Source organism: Ranitomeya variabilis, chromosome 3 (genome assembly GCF_051348905.1).
Source record: "Ranitomeya variabilis isolate aRanVar5 chromosome 3, aRanVar5.hap1, whole genome shotgun sequence".
Lineage (NCBI taxonomy): Eukaryota > Metazoa > Chordata > Amphibia > Anura > Dendrobatidae > Ranitomeya > Ranitomeya variabilis.
Window position 1 is genome coordinate 57763145 of NC_135234.1, and position 15123 is coordinate 57778267.

Genomic DNA, 15123 nt, shown 5'->3' on the forward strand with positions numbered 1-15123 from the left:
TAGAATAGCCCCCCACAAATATTAACGGTGAGTTAAGGGGAAAGCACAAACACAGAGATGAAATCAGATTTAGCAAATGAGGCCCGCTAATACTAGATAGCAGAAAATAGGAAAGGAACTGTGCGGTCAATAAAAAAACCCTATTCAAAATATCCACGCAGAGATTGCTCGAGCCCCCACACCAACTAACGGTGCGGGGGAAGCAACTCCGTACCCCAGAGCTTACCAGCAAAAAGAAATCACATATTAGCAAGCTGGACTAGACTCATCATACACAGAAATCATATTGCAGGCAGATGAGCAAAAAATATTCAAACAGAACTTAGCTTATCCTGAAGAGGCAGAAAACGAGATAATCAGGAGTAATCAGAATAGCACTGAATACATTGACAGCCGGCAACAAGTGGAAGTGAAGCAGAGCTAAATAGGAGCCTCCCTGGTGAATAACGAGGCAGCTGATCCAGCCAGACCCGCTGGATAATAAACCAAACCACCAGGGGGAGCCAAAAAACCAAAGTCACACAATACCATCTGTGACCACAAGAGGGAGCCCGAAAACGGAGTTCACAACAGGGAGCGGACAGGAGGATGGAGGGGAGCGGAACACAGTATGGAGGACTGGGGAGGAGATCGGTGCCGGTGGGGGGGCAGATTAGGGTTTCCAGCCATGGCTGATGATATTGCAGCATCGGCCATGGCTGGATTATAATATTTCACCACCTGTCATAGGTGAAATATTACAAATTGCTCTGATTGGCTTTTAACAGCCAATCAGAGTGATCGTAGCCATGGGGGGGGCGATGCCACCCCCCTGGGCTGAAGTACCACTCCCCCTGTCCCTGTAGGTCGGGTGAAATTGGAGTTAACCCTTTCACCCGGCCTGCAGGGATGCGATCATTCTGTGACACAGCATATGCGTCACAGGTCGGATTGGCACCGACTTTCATGACGCATACACTGTCACAGGCCGGGAAGGGGTTAAAACCCTCATTAGTACATAAAAACATCATCAAAAACACCAGCAGTACAAGATTGTGAAAAAAGCTGTAAGTTCTTATCCGCAATTCAGGACAATTACCTCTCTCAGCTGGTAGACAGACTAACCAGATGAGATAATCTGCTGGATCTGGTTCTGCCAAATAGACCAGATACAATTGCAGATCTACAGGTCAAGAAGCAATTGCGATGCAATGATCATAGTATGGTAAGTTTAAAAGTAATTTTCAATCAAACATTCAAAAAAGGAAATACAATAACCTGGAACTATAGGAAAGCTGATTTCAACCAATTAAGGGAAGAGCTTAATCATGTAGACCGGGACAATATTTTCTCAATGTTAAGCACTGCCTTACGTCACTGGGCCGTGGTAGTAACACTTTCACATTAATATAGTTCAAATGGATTCTGTTTCCTTTCTATAGAAAGGTAAAATTGTGATAGGAAACATGACAGTAATATCTCCCACGCGGGACGTCCGATGATATCGTGGAACATGGGGATCCCATAATTCCCAGCCCACTTATAGGTCACCAGAGGGGTGGTATATGGGTGTAACTTATGTTAATAAAAACAAATGCCAAACTGTAATCTTTGTCAGTCCAAGGAAATGTAGTTTTCTGCAGTTCTGCTCATTCTCAAAAAAAGTAGAGTCCCTTAATAAAAGCCAGAGCCAACCCTGTGACATCAGGTTTAGTAGATTTCTTCTGTTTATCCTTTTTATTTTATGCAATTGTTTATACTGTATTGTTTTGACCATTTTGTAAAATGTTTATATTTTTATTCAACCCTGCCTACTATTTGGATTAAATATATACAATTTAATAGCTTTGTTCCTCTTGCTCTATAAACCGCACCCCTGAAGCAATCTGCTATCTGTAACGGGTGTCCAATCGGCCTGTATAAATGATTGGTGGTGGCAGCTAGCTAATTTTGTTATTGTGGAGTTGGCAGTGATCGTACTTGGGTGTTTATATATTCCATGAATTGGAATCCGATGTGTATATACTACACTGCGTGCAGAATTATTAGGCAAGTTGTATTTTAGAGGATTATTTTTATTATTGATCAACAACTATATTCTCAATCAACCCAAAGACTCAGAAATATCAAAGCTTAATATTTTTGGAAGTTGGAGTGGTGTTTTTTTTATTTGGCTATCTTAGGAGGATATCTGTTTGTGCAGGTAACTATTACTGTGCAGAATTATTAGGCAACTTAATAAAAACCAAATACATTCCCATCTCACTTGTTTATTTTCACCAGGTAAACCAATATAACTGCACAAAATTTAGAAATAAACATTTCTGACATGCAAAAACAAAACCCAGAAAAATTAGTGACCGATATAGCCACCTTTCTTTATGATGACACTCACCAGCCTTCCATCCATAGATTCTGTCAGTTGCTTGATCTGTTTATGATCAACTTTGCGTGTAGCAGCCACCACAGCCTCCCAGACACTGTTCCGAGAGGTGTACTGTTTTCCCTCCCTGTAGATCTCACATTTTATGAGGGACCACAGGTTCTCTATGGGGTTTAGATCAGGGGAACAAGGGGGCCATGTCATTATGTTTTCTTCTTTGAGACCTTTACTGGTCCCACAAGTTCATCTTTGATACCAGCCCATACCAGTACCCCACCTCCACCTTGCTGGCGTCTAAGTCGGAGTGGAGCTCTCTGCCCTCTATTGATCCAGCCTCTGGCCCAGCCATCTGGCCCATGAAGAGTCACTCTCATTTCATCAGTCCATAAAGCCTTTGAAAAGTCAGTCTTAAGATATTTCTTGGCCCAGTCTTGAAGTTTTATCTTATGTTTCTTATTCAAAGGTGGTCATTTTTCAGCCTTCCTTACCTTGGCCATGTCCCTGAGTATCACACACCTTGTGCTTTTTGATACTCCAGTAACGTTGCAGCTCTGAAATATGGCAAAACTGGTGGCAAATGGCATCTTGGCAGCTTCACGCTTGATTTTCCTCAATTCATGGACAGTTATTTTGCGCCTTTTTTGCCCAACACGCTTCCTGCGACCCTGTTGGCTATTTGCCATGAAACACTTGATTGTTCGGTGATCACGCTTCAAATGTTTGGCAATTTCAACACTGCTGCATCCCTCTGCAAAACATCTCACAATTTTTGACTTTTCAGAGCCCGTCAAATCTCTCTTCTGACCCATTTTGCCAAAGGGAAGGAAGTTGCCTAATAATTACGCACACCTTATATAGGGTGTTGATGTCATTAGACAACACCCCTCCTCATTACAGAGATGCACATCACATGATTTACTTAATTGGTAGTTGGCTCTCAAGCCTGAACAGCTTGGAGTAGGACATGTATAAAAAGTGTCATGTGATCCAAAAAACAACCTGCCTAATAATTCTGCATGCAGTGTAGATGCTCACTCTGAGTTCACCAGTAACTGGCCTAGTATTGTAAACAGTTGTGGCCTCATCCATCCCTTGTTCGTCAGTTGCATAATTGTTCTGATGATTGGAGGCAGCAGAGTGTTGTTCCCTGACATTGGTGTTCTCTTTGATAAATTGGTACCAGAGGAGTTGGATCTGTGTGATCTCTCTCGGCTGTGTTCCTTGACAAATTGGTGGTAGTGGTAGGAACTGTGTAAATTCCCAGTTGGTTCCCTTGACAAATTTGTGGTAGCGATGGAATCTGCATGACTTCTCCAGTGTTACCCCTGACACTAAAAAATATTTCAAAAATTCAAGTGATAGGGAAGTGCGGTAATTGCATTGTCATATTGCTGTTAATTGATTGATCTGTGTTATACTGCAGTAACTGCATTTTAACCCCTTCACGACATGCGCCATACATGTACTGTGCATGTCATGTCTCTCCCTTTGATGTGGGCTACGGCACTGAGCCCACATCATTCCCTGCACATGTCAGCTGTTTTGAACAACTGACAGGTGCCCCTAACAGCTACGTGTGAAATTGTGATTTAACCTGTTAAATGCCGCTGTCAATCTCTGATAGCAGCATTTAATGTGATTGCACCAGAAGCCCAAAACTAATCCTGCTCATCGGCGCCCATATCACATGACCGCAGATTGCCGGTGGGTTGGCATGACAACCCAAGGTCTGTAGCAGACCCCTGTGGTTGTCATTGACAGATTGCTATGAGCGCCGCTCAGAAGTTTGCACTCATAGCAAGTGAGCATTTGTGCTACACACTGGCGATCTGATCATTGCCTGTGTGTAGCATAGGCGATCTGAAGATTGCAGCTTCTAGTCTCCTATAGAAAAAAAAATGAAAGTTCAAATCACCCCATTCAAAATAAAACAATTAAAAAAGTAAAAAAAACATATATTTGGTATCGCCACGTTCAGAATCACCCGATCTATCAAAATATAAAAATAATTAATCTGATCGGTAAAAGGCGTAGCAAAAAAAAAAGTTAAAACTCCAGAATTATGTTTTTCTGGTTGCCGCAACATTGCATTAAAATGTAATAACGGGCGATCAAAAGATTGTATCTACCATTAAAAATATCAGTTCGGCTCGCAAAAAATAAGCCCTCACCTAGCCCAAGATCACGAAAAATGGAGACGCTACAGGTCTCAGAAAATGACACAATTTTTCTTTTTTTTTTTACTTTAGATTTTTTTTCCACTTAAATAAAAAAGAACCTAGACATGTTTGATGTCAACAAACTTGTAATGACCTGGAGAATCATAATGGCAGGTCAGTTTTAGCATTTGGTGAATGTGGGAAAAAAAACAGTTGTGGAATTGCACTTTTTTTTTGCAATTTCACCGCACTTGGATTATTTCCTGTTTTACAGTACACTATATGGTAAAAATAATAGTGTCTTTCAAAAGTACAACTCATCCTGCAAAAAACAAGCCCTCACATGGCCTTATTGACAAAAAAATAATAAAGTTATGGCTCTAGGAAGCAGTGGAGCAAAAAAAAGAAACGCAAAAATGAAAATAGGCTGCAGCGTGAAGGGGTAAAGAACACCTTTTTTTGTGAAATGTATTTTTAAAGCTAGTATATCAGCTTCATCAGATCTAAGAAGTTTACTTAATAATGTATAGTTTGCATTCTAAATTTTTGTGACAGAGGCAGTTATAGGAGGGAATGTAGGTATCTGGGCCAGGTCAGATTATTGTATGTACTTTCCTTGATATATCCTGATTAGTGTTGAGCGATACCGTCCGATACTTGAAAGTATCGGTATCGGAAAGTATCGGCCGATACCGGCAAAGTATCGGATCTAATCCGATACCGATACCCGATACCAATACAAGTCAATGGGACTCAAGTATCAAACGGTATCCCTGATGGTTCCCAGGGTCTGAAGAAGAGGAAACTCTCCTTCAGGCCCTGGGATCCATATCAATGTGTAAAATAAAGAATTAAAATAAAAAATATTGCTATACTCACCTCTCCGACGCAGCCTGGACCTCACCGAGGGAACCAGCAGCGTTCTTTGCTTAAAATGTGCGCGTTTACTTCCTTCCGTGACGTCACGGCTTCTGATTGGTCGCGTGCCGCCCATGTGGCCGCGACGCGACCAATCACAGCAAGCCGTGACGTAATTTTCAGGTCCTCAATGCCTAATTCTAGGCATTGATGATTTTAAAATTACGTTCCGGCTTGTGATTGGTCGCGTCGCGGTCACATGGGCGACGCGACCAATCACAAGCCGTGACGTCACGGGAGGCAGGAAACGCGCGCATTTTAAAATTACGTCACGGCTTGTGATTGGTTGCGTGCCGCCCATGTGACCGCGACGCGACCAATCACAGCAAGCCGTGACGTAATTTCAGGTCCTGAATGCAGAATTGGGCATACAGGACCTGAAATTACGTCACGGCTTGCTGTGATTGGTCGCGTCGCGGTCACATGGGCGGCACGCAACCAATCACAAGCCGTGACGTAATTTTAAAATGCGCGCGTTTCCTGCCTCCCGTGACGTCACGGCTTGTGATTGGTCGCGTCGCCCATGTGACCGCGATGCGACCAATCACAAGCCGGAACGTAATTTTAAAATCATCAATGCCTAGAATTAGGCATTGAGGACCTGAAAATTACGTCACGGCTTGCTGTGATTGGTCGCGTCGCGGCCACATGGGCGGCACGCGACCAATCAGAAGCCGTGACGTCACGGAAGGAAGTAAACGCGCGCATTTTAAGCAAAGAACGCTGCTGGTTCCCTCGGTGAGGTCCAGGCTGCGTCGGAGAGGTGAGTATAGCAATATTTTTTATTTTAATTCTTTATTTTACACAATAATGTTGTTTCGATACCGATACCCGATACCACAAAAGTATCAGATCTCGGTATCGGAATTCCAAAACCCGCAAGTATCGGCCGATACCCGATACTTGCGGTATCGGAATGCTCAACACTAATCCTGATCAAACCAGAGTAGCTTCATGCATTTACTCATTATTAGCACCACTATATTTTTTAGGAGATTTCTATGATTTACAACAATACAGGATTGACATATATTCCAAAAGAATTATGCTGCTATTTAAAAGTTTAAAAAAAAGCTAAATGGAAGAAAATATGCACTGCAGCCATATTTTTAGAATAGTTATTTTCATTATGAATAATATTTTATAATTATAAATATAGGATGCTAACAGAGCTTTTCAGAAATTACATCCCAGACCTTGATAAATTATATTCATATCTGAATCCTGTTTCCTAAAATTGCTTCATTTTCTTAAGTCACAGGCAATGAACCTCTTTGTTAATACATTTATCTCCATATGGTAGCGGATCGATGTTAGTGCGAACTTAGAAATCAATGATAATCATTCAGCAGGTTATTTAAAATGCATTCCTTTTGTTGTTCTGTTGCCCTACACACTGACAGACATGATGAATAATGCAAGTGTTAAAATGTGATTGTCTGTATTAAAACTTCATACGTATACACACTGAATGGTGCTGACCTTTGCCATGTCTACTATATCATAACTTGAGTTAGGGTCGTTTATATGAGACATCTTCATTACGGTATCCCAGGCAATCAGAAAAATCATTTTCTTCACAATTGCTTCATGCTTCCAAATATAATCCTGAAGATTGTTTGTATGAGCCATTGGAAGTAATGTAATTGAAATGCGAAGGAATATAAGAGAAAATTATTTCAATTTTCTTTATGTATTTTGTGCAATATTTTAATAAAATTGCAATGTATGATGTAATCTGAAAGAATCTGAACAAGTTGAATGTACAACCCCAAATGCAAAAAAGTTAGTTCGTTGTGTAAAATGTAATGAAAACAAAGATACAGTCATTTGGAAATCTCTTATAGCCATATTATTTAATTTTGTTCAAAGCAGAATATAGAGCACATATCAGATGGTGAACAACAAATATTTTTCCATTTCATTTGAAAAAAATTACTTGTTTAGAAATTGATGGCAGTATCACATCTCAAAAAGTTGTAGAGGGACTATGTCTACCATTAAAACCAAAGAAATGAGCAGGAACATGAGTTGGTTCACGTGCAATGTGTAGGAGCATGTTCACACTGTGGCCTTTTCATGGACGAAACCAAAAAACAAAACAAAATGAGCATATATCCTCTAGTAAGTAAATAGGAATAGCACATGTAACAGCAATTATCATTATTCAACAGATGGTTTCTATTGGTGAAAGGTCTGGACAGCAGGCGGCCAGTTCATCACCCGAACTCTTCTTCTCTGAAGCCATCCTGTTGTGATGAACGCACTATGTAGTTTACCTTTGTCTTGCTGAAATGCTGAAATATAAAAGGCCTATTCTGAAATATTTGTCTAGATGGGAGCATATGTTGTTCTCCAACCTCTATATAATGCTTAGCACTGATAGTGCCTTTCAAGATGTGTATACTGTCCATAACATAATCACTAATGCAACCCCATACCCTCAAAGATGCAGGCTCTTGTGCACTAATAATAAGGTGGATGGTAGATTTCCTCCTGAGTCTGTAGAAAACAACATTTGTACTTTCAATAAAGTACTTCAAATTTTGATTCATCTGACGACATGGTCTTATAGGCCATGCAATGCTGCTCCAAGAAATGAAATACGCTAATTACCTCGTTAGTGAGTAACAAGTAGTGATGAGCGAATATACTCGTTACTCAAGATTTCCCGAGCACGCTCGGGTGTCCTCCGAGTATTTTTTAGTGCTCGGAGATTTAGTTTTCATTGCCGCAGCTGAATGATTTACATCTGTAAGCCAGCATAAGTACATGTGGGGGTTGCCTGGTTGCTAGGGAATCCCCACATGTAATAAAGCTGGGTAATAGAATGTAAATGATTCTGCTGAGTAACTCTCGAGTAATGAGTACATTTGCTCATCACTAGTAACTAGTGATGGGCGAGCACTAAAATGCTCGGGTGCTCGTTGCTCGGGTCGAGCAAATTGGAATACTTGGGTACTCGGCCAGAACAACCAGCCCAATGTAAGTCTATGGGAGACCCGAGTATTTTTACCGCGATCCCCCCCGGGGGTCCCTTTAAGGTCTAAAAACATCTGAAAATGATGGGAACACTGCTCAAATGACACAGGGACCTCATGGGGATTGCCCCTGGAAGCATTCCTGACTCCTATGAATTTAGGAGAGCGGGGGGCACCACTAATACAAGACTATTGGGGCTCACTATGGACTGAGAAACCGGATAATAATCAGACAGAGCGAAAGATCATGTCCATATATGTAGGAGCACCACAAATGATTATCAAGAAAAATATATATATATATACATATGTACCAAAAAATTAGTATTTATTAAATAGCACAGAAAACACATTTCAAACAGAAACCAAGACTAAAAACATTTAAAAGTGCAAAACACAGCACAACGTTGCAAAACAGTCATTTCCTAATATAGGGCGAATGACATACCACAACCCCGCCCCTGCCAAAAAGGGAAACTAGATGCATGTAAGGTGAAATACCATACGATAGAGGTGTATAAATGAAGACACCTAGTAGTTGTTAAAATGTACAATAAATATATGCTCCTCAACAAATAGCTGAAAGAATGCTACATACAAGCATATATATATACAAAGAGTGCCTTAATATCATAGTACCACATGGCCTAGGAAAATGCACAAAAAAAGAAATAGTATGTAGTGCATGCGGGCATATAATAGACCAATACTATATGGCCACGGGTATATATATTATGGAACCCACCAAAAATTCACTGCAATCTAAAACCTGAATGAGTATATACATACGCCCTGTAGATGCCAAAGGGGACAAGTGGAATATCAAACAGGTGCAGGCTGATGGAAAAAAGAAATGAGGCACACGGAAGGGGGGAAGGGGATGTGGGGTGCAAACCCACGCGTATCGCCGCTGCTATGGCGGCTTCCTCAGGGAAAAAATGGCATACTGTGAGAAATGCTGAACGGAGCTATATACAGGTTCGTAATAAGACAAACAATATTCACCTGTTTGGAGCAGCAGCGGAGGAAAACGAGGAGTAAACTGACCGCGGCCATGTTGTTAACCGCCGATCTCAGCAAGTTGCTAATAAAGTTGCATTAATAGCCGGAAATGCGCATGCGCAGTGGCCACAAAACTACTGCAGAAAGATTGCTGCAGAACGAAGAGATAGAGCCAAGTATATTGCTAAATGCACCAGCGCACAACAGTAACAGCCCAATGCAGTGCTGTTGTTATACGCCGATCACAGCATATTATCAATAAAGTTGTATTAATGGCACAAGCATGTTAGAAAAGGGTTACTACAAAGCGGTCAAATAAGACCGAGATTGTATCTAAATGCGCCTGCGCACCACAATCACACAGCACAATGCAGTCAGTCCAACGGCCAAACAAAGCCGAAATATTTTCCACACATGTCGCCCACAGTACAAAGCTTGACAAACACAACAGAGTGGTATAATATATACAAGGTACAGTATAAGGTTGTCTCTATATATATGTTTGGACACAAGACTGCAAAGTATACACGCAGTACCATGTATATATATAACCATAAGAAAAAAACCATACCAAGGACAACACATAAATATGTGCATATGAAAAGATGATGCATGACCGTAATAATGATATATAATCTTATTAACCAATTGAAAGTATGTAGAAAACGTGTGATCCAGATATGCAGGCAACACAGAATTGCTAAGATATCGAGGCAAGGATATATATATATATATATACGCACACATATATATATATATGTGCATACATGCATACACACACACCTCCGTGCACTAGCCAAGTAACATTGTAGTACAGTTCACACACAAATGAATGTGCGGAAGCAACACAGACACATATAATAAATGAAAAAAACAAAACAAAAAATATAAAAAATAAATAAAAAATAAAACGAACAGTGTACGCAGACCAAATGTACTTTATAAGGAACCGATTGATGATGACACAATGGTGAGAAGCCCAAGCAGTAGTCATAATCAAGATGTTATACAGAAAAACATATAATAAGAAGAATTATAGGCTAAGAAAGGATAAAGATTGGGCTATATGGCAGTAAGCCAAACCCTATCGTAACCTAATCGAATGGAGAAAAAAATTTTGTGCGAACCTGAATAACAAGCTAGTACATCTGAGAAGAAGGAACCCGCCATGTGGTACTATGATGTAATTATATACGGAGAACTCAACGATAAGTATGTTTATGTAGCCACATATATACATATATATACACAAGCTGCCATCTGAAAACTGCCTGATGACACGATCACAAAAGCACAGTCCACCCCAGACAAACCACAAGCGGCAGATCAGGCATAAAAGCCAGTAAATAGAAGCTCTTCATTGAGTCCATTTGGTGACATACTTCTCAAGTCAAAAATCCAGCGTGACTCTCGTCGTAGAAGTTCTTTTGTTAGGTCACCACCCCGGATGTTACTCAAAACCTGGTCAACAACATTCCTGACTCCTAGTTCACAGCCTTAATCATTTTTTGCCGAGATTCATGCCATTTTTCCCGCTGCCACAAAAAACACATGAAAACGAAACCAAAACGGGTTTTGCTTGGAAATATGTCAAGGTACATCCTTTGCAGGTTAATGACTTGCCTATAAGGCCAAATATTTCACCCCAGACCGAATATTTCCTCTCCCACTTGGGCTTAGTTCAGATGCAGCGTTTTTGAAGCATTTTTCAACTTTAACATTGCTTTCAACCACTACAAATGCATTCACTGGGAAATGTCATTGTAACATTTAACACCCCTAGCTGCCCATGTGGTGTGTGACACATAAGCAGACCCATCTTGTTTCATTTATGAAGGAGGGACTCTTAAAGTCACAGGGCCTATTTTTACTGGTACATCAGGCAGCATTAATCTTCTTAATGGACCATTGTGAAACAGTGGGTCTCCTAAGCTGTTGTAGCCTATGCTGTGAGTGGATGGGCTGCCAAGAATTACGACGCACCACAATACCCCTGTCATAAGATGTCCAGGGGGGACTCCTGAAAAAGTGTTGCATTGAATTCAAGGCCTGCCCTGCTACCAATTCATATGCACCCAATAAGCCTTTGAACCCACATACTGGATGGGCCCAGGAAAATTCACTTCACAATATGCATTTTGCGCTCCATACTCCTTTGTTTTATACATTGGCGGCAAGGCCAGCCCTGCTGCATAGTGAGTTTTATGCACCCCATTAGGCCTTGGTACCCACATACTGGATGTGCCCTTGAAAATCCACTTCACAATATGCATTTTGTACTTCCGTACTCCTTGGTTTTACACATTGGCGGCAAGGCCAGCCCTGCTGCATAGTCAGTCATATGCACCCCATTAGGCCTTGGAACCCACATACTGGATGGGGCCAGGAAAATCCATTTCACATATGCATTTTGTGCTCCATACTCCTTTGTTTTATACATTGGCGGCAAGGCCAGCCCTGCTGCATAGTCAGTCTTATGCACCCCATTAGGCCTTGGAACCCACATACTGGATGTGCCCATGAAAATCCACTTCACAATATGCATTTTGTACTCCCGTACTCCTTGGTTTCACACATTGGTGGCAAGGCCAGCACTGCTGCATAGTCAGTCATATGCACCCCATTAGGTCTTGGAACCCACATACTGGATGGGGCCAGGAAAATCCATTTCACAATATGCATTTTGTGCTCCATACTCCTTTGTTTTATACATTGGCAGAAAGGCGAGCCCAGCTGCATAGTCATATGCACCCCATTAGGCCTTGGAACCCATATACTGGATGGGCCCAGGAAAATTCCCTCGTATTTTTTAATGGTATGATGGTTCCCTCTTTGCACAATTATTTACAGGAGAATTTTGCAATTTTATTTGATATGTTTTTAACACTAAGGTTCAGATATGGCTTTAAAAAAGGCAAATACTTGCAATACAAGGAAATTTTATTGCAAACTACAAAATTCAAGGAATAGTATGATTGAATAGTGTGAGTGCGCACACTTTTGTATGTGTTAACATACACAAGTTGATAAGTACATATAAGGATTAAATAAATATAGTGATTACGTATATATGAAGATTAACTACATACAGTATAGTTAGATCACCAAGAGGCTTTTAAACATCATCCTTCTGGAATATCAGAGAAGCAACACCAAGACAGAGAACCCCTGGGAGATTACCTACACTGCATGGGCGTCCCCAATTATGCAGGTATCAGCACACTGTACATGTACAGGTACCCCAGTTTTGGCATCTGTCTTAGTCATGGTTCTCTGGTCTTATATAGTGAATAACACTATGTAGTACCTGTAGTTTCACCCACACCTTCAAGTGGCCACTTTTCAAGGTTGGATGAAACTGAGATATGACGGAGTCATCATACGAGGGGCCATTAACCCCTAGAAAATAAATGCCACAAGATCAAACCACCACCGGCATAGTTTCAGTTAACCTTAATGTTTTACAATGACAAACAGCAAACATATAGAGGCTTAGAACTGTTTGTGAAGTGAATAAACAAACATTTATCAAGATTGTCACTATGAGCATTGTCTGTCACATCTCTAAACGTTTTAAAAGAAATGCAGCTATTTGATTGTCTGAATGCATTTGGTATACAGTATTTCAATCTTGTTTACAAATCACCATTTGTATATTCTCCATTTGTGCAATTGAGGCAGACAAAGTTAAGGCTCGAAAGGAGAGAAACTAATATAGTGGACAAAGCTATATTTTAATGCACTACTGAGGCAAAGTAACTGCATTGCTTTATCAAATTTATATGAAGTATATTGTGTCCAATGTTAGCAACCAGGCAACACAAAAAGAAGCTTTTCAAGTGAGCTCTTTAAGGTACACAAATATTATGAAGTGTTTTCCAACAAGGATGTGGTTTCACAAATGGGGGGTACCTTTTGTAAAAATAGACTAGTGCCATCACAGCCCCCCTTGACCAAACTTCACTGGCCTATAACAGTACAAAGCATGTTCACCCTGGTGATCTAGTGGTAGTTAAACAAGAGACATTGCAGGAGACAGAGTTAAGAAGTAGGCCCAATGGAATGCCATGCCCAATTCCCCAATGTGGGGTCCTTTTTGGACTGATTAAAATAGTGCCATCACAGCCCCCTAGACCTAAATACCCCGTACAGACCACGTTCACCCTGGTCATCTAGTGGCAGTTAAAGGACCCATTGCAGGAGAAAGACTTAAGAAGTATGCCCAATGTAATGTGATGCCCAATTCCCCAAAGTGGGGTCCTGTTTTTACAAAATGAAATAGTGCCTTCACAGCCCCTGTGCCCAAAAATCACAGGCCTATAACAGTACTGAGCATGTGCAACCTGGTCATGTCGTTGGAGATAAGGAAGAGACATTGCAGGAGACAGAGTTAAGAATTAGGGCCAATGTAGTGTGTTATGATCCGGTGACCTTGGAGCCGCATGAAAACTTTCTCTGGAGTCGGTGGAACCTGTAATGACCACAAATCCTGAACTAACACTGCAACTAGAAGTAGCTGTGGGGTGTGCCTAACAAACCCTAGACACTTCGACACAGCCGGAGGACTAAATACCCCTATAGATGAAAATAGGAATGCTATCTTGCCTCAGAGCAGACCCCCAAAGGATAGGCAGCCCCCACAAATAATGACTGTGAGTAGGAGAAGAATAGACACATGCAGATAGAAAACAGGATTTAGCAAAAGAGGCCACTCTAGTTAAATAGGAAAGGATAGGGCAGATTACTAGGTGGTCAGTATTAAAACCCTTCCAAAAATATCCACAACAGATAATACAAAAAGTTCCACAATCTAACTAAAGACATGGAATGTATATCTGCCACTCCAGAGAATCCAGCAAGACTGAGAAAATACTGACACAATGTAAGCTGGACAAGAAAACACAAAGAATAGCACTGAATTGTGAAGCACACAGCATGTGTGCCACAGGAAAAAAAAACAGTCACTTATCTTTGCTGATTTGGCAGAATGACAGGAGGAACCAGGCAGAGGTCCAACACCTCCCAACAACAATTGACAACTGGCAAGGACTAATGATTCCTGCACACCTAAATACCCCAGTCAGAACTGCAATCAGCAGACACACCTGACCAGGACTGCAACCCAGGGACAACTGCATTACCACCTACTACCACCGGAGGGAACCCAAAAGCAGAAATCACAACAGTACCCTCCCTTTCAGGAGGGGTCACCGAACCCTCACCAGCACCCCCAGGCAGATCAGGACGAGCCAGATGAAAGGCACGGACCAGATCAGCAGCATGGACATCAGAAGCAAAAACCCAAGAATTATCCTCTTGGCCATAACCCTTCCATTTGACAAGGTACTGAAGCCTCCGCCTCGAAAACCGAGAATCCAAAATCTTCTCAACCACCTACTCCAGCTCCCCATCAACCAAAACAGGGGCTGGAGGATCAACAGAGGGATCAACGGGCACCACATATTTCCGCAATAAAGATCTATGGAAGACATTATGGATAGCAAAAGAGACCAGAAGCGCCAATCGAAAAGACACCGGATTAATAATCTCAGAAATCCTATAAGGACCAATAAACCGAGGCTTAAACTTATGGGAAGAGACCTTCATAGGAACATGACGGGAAGACAACCAAACCAAATCCCCAACCCGAAGCCGGGAACCAACACACCGACGACGGTTAGCAAAACGTTGAGCCTCCTCC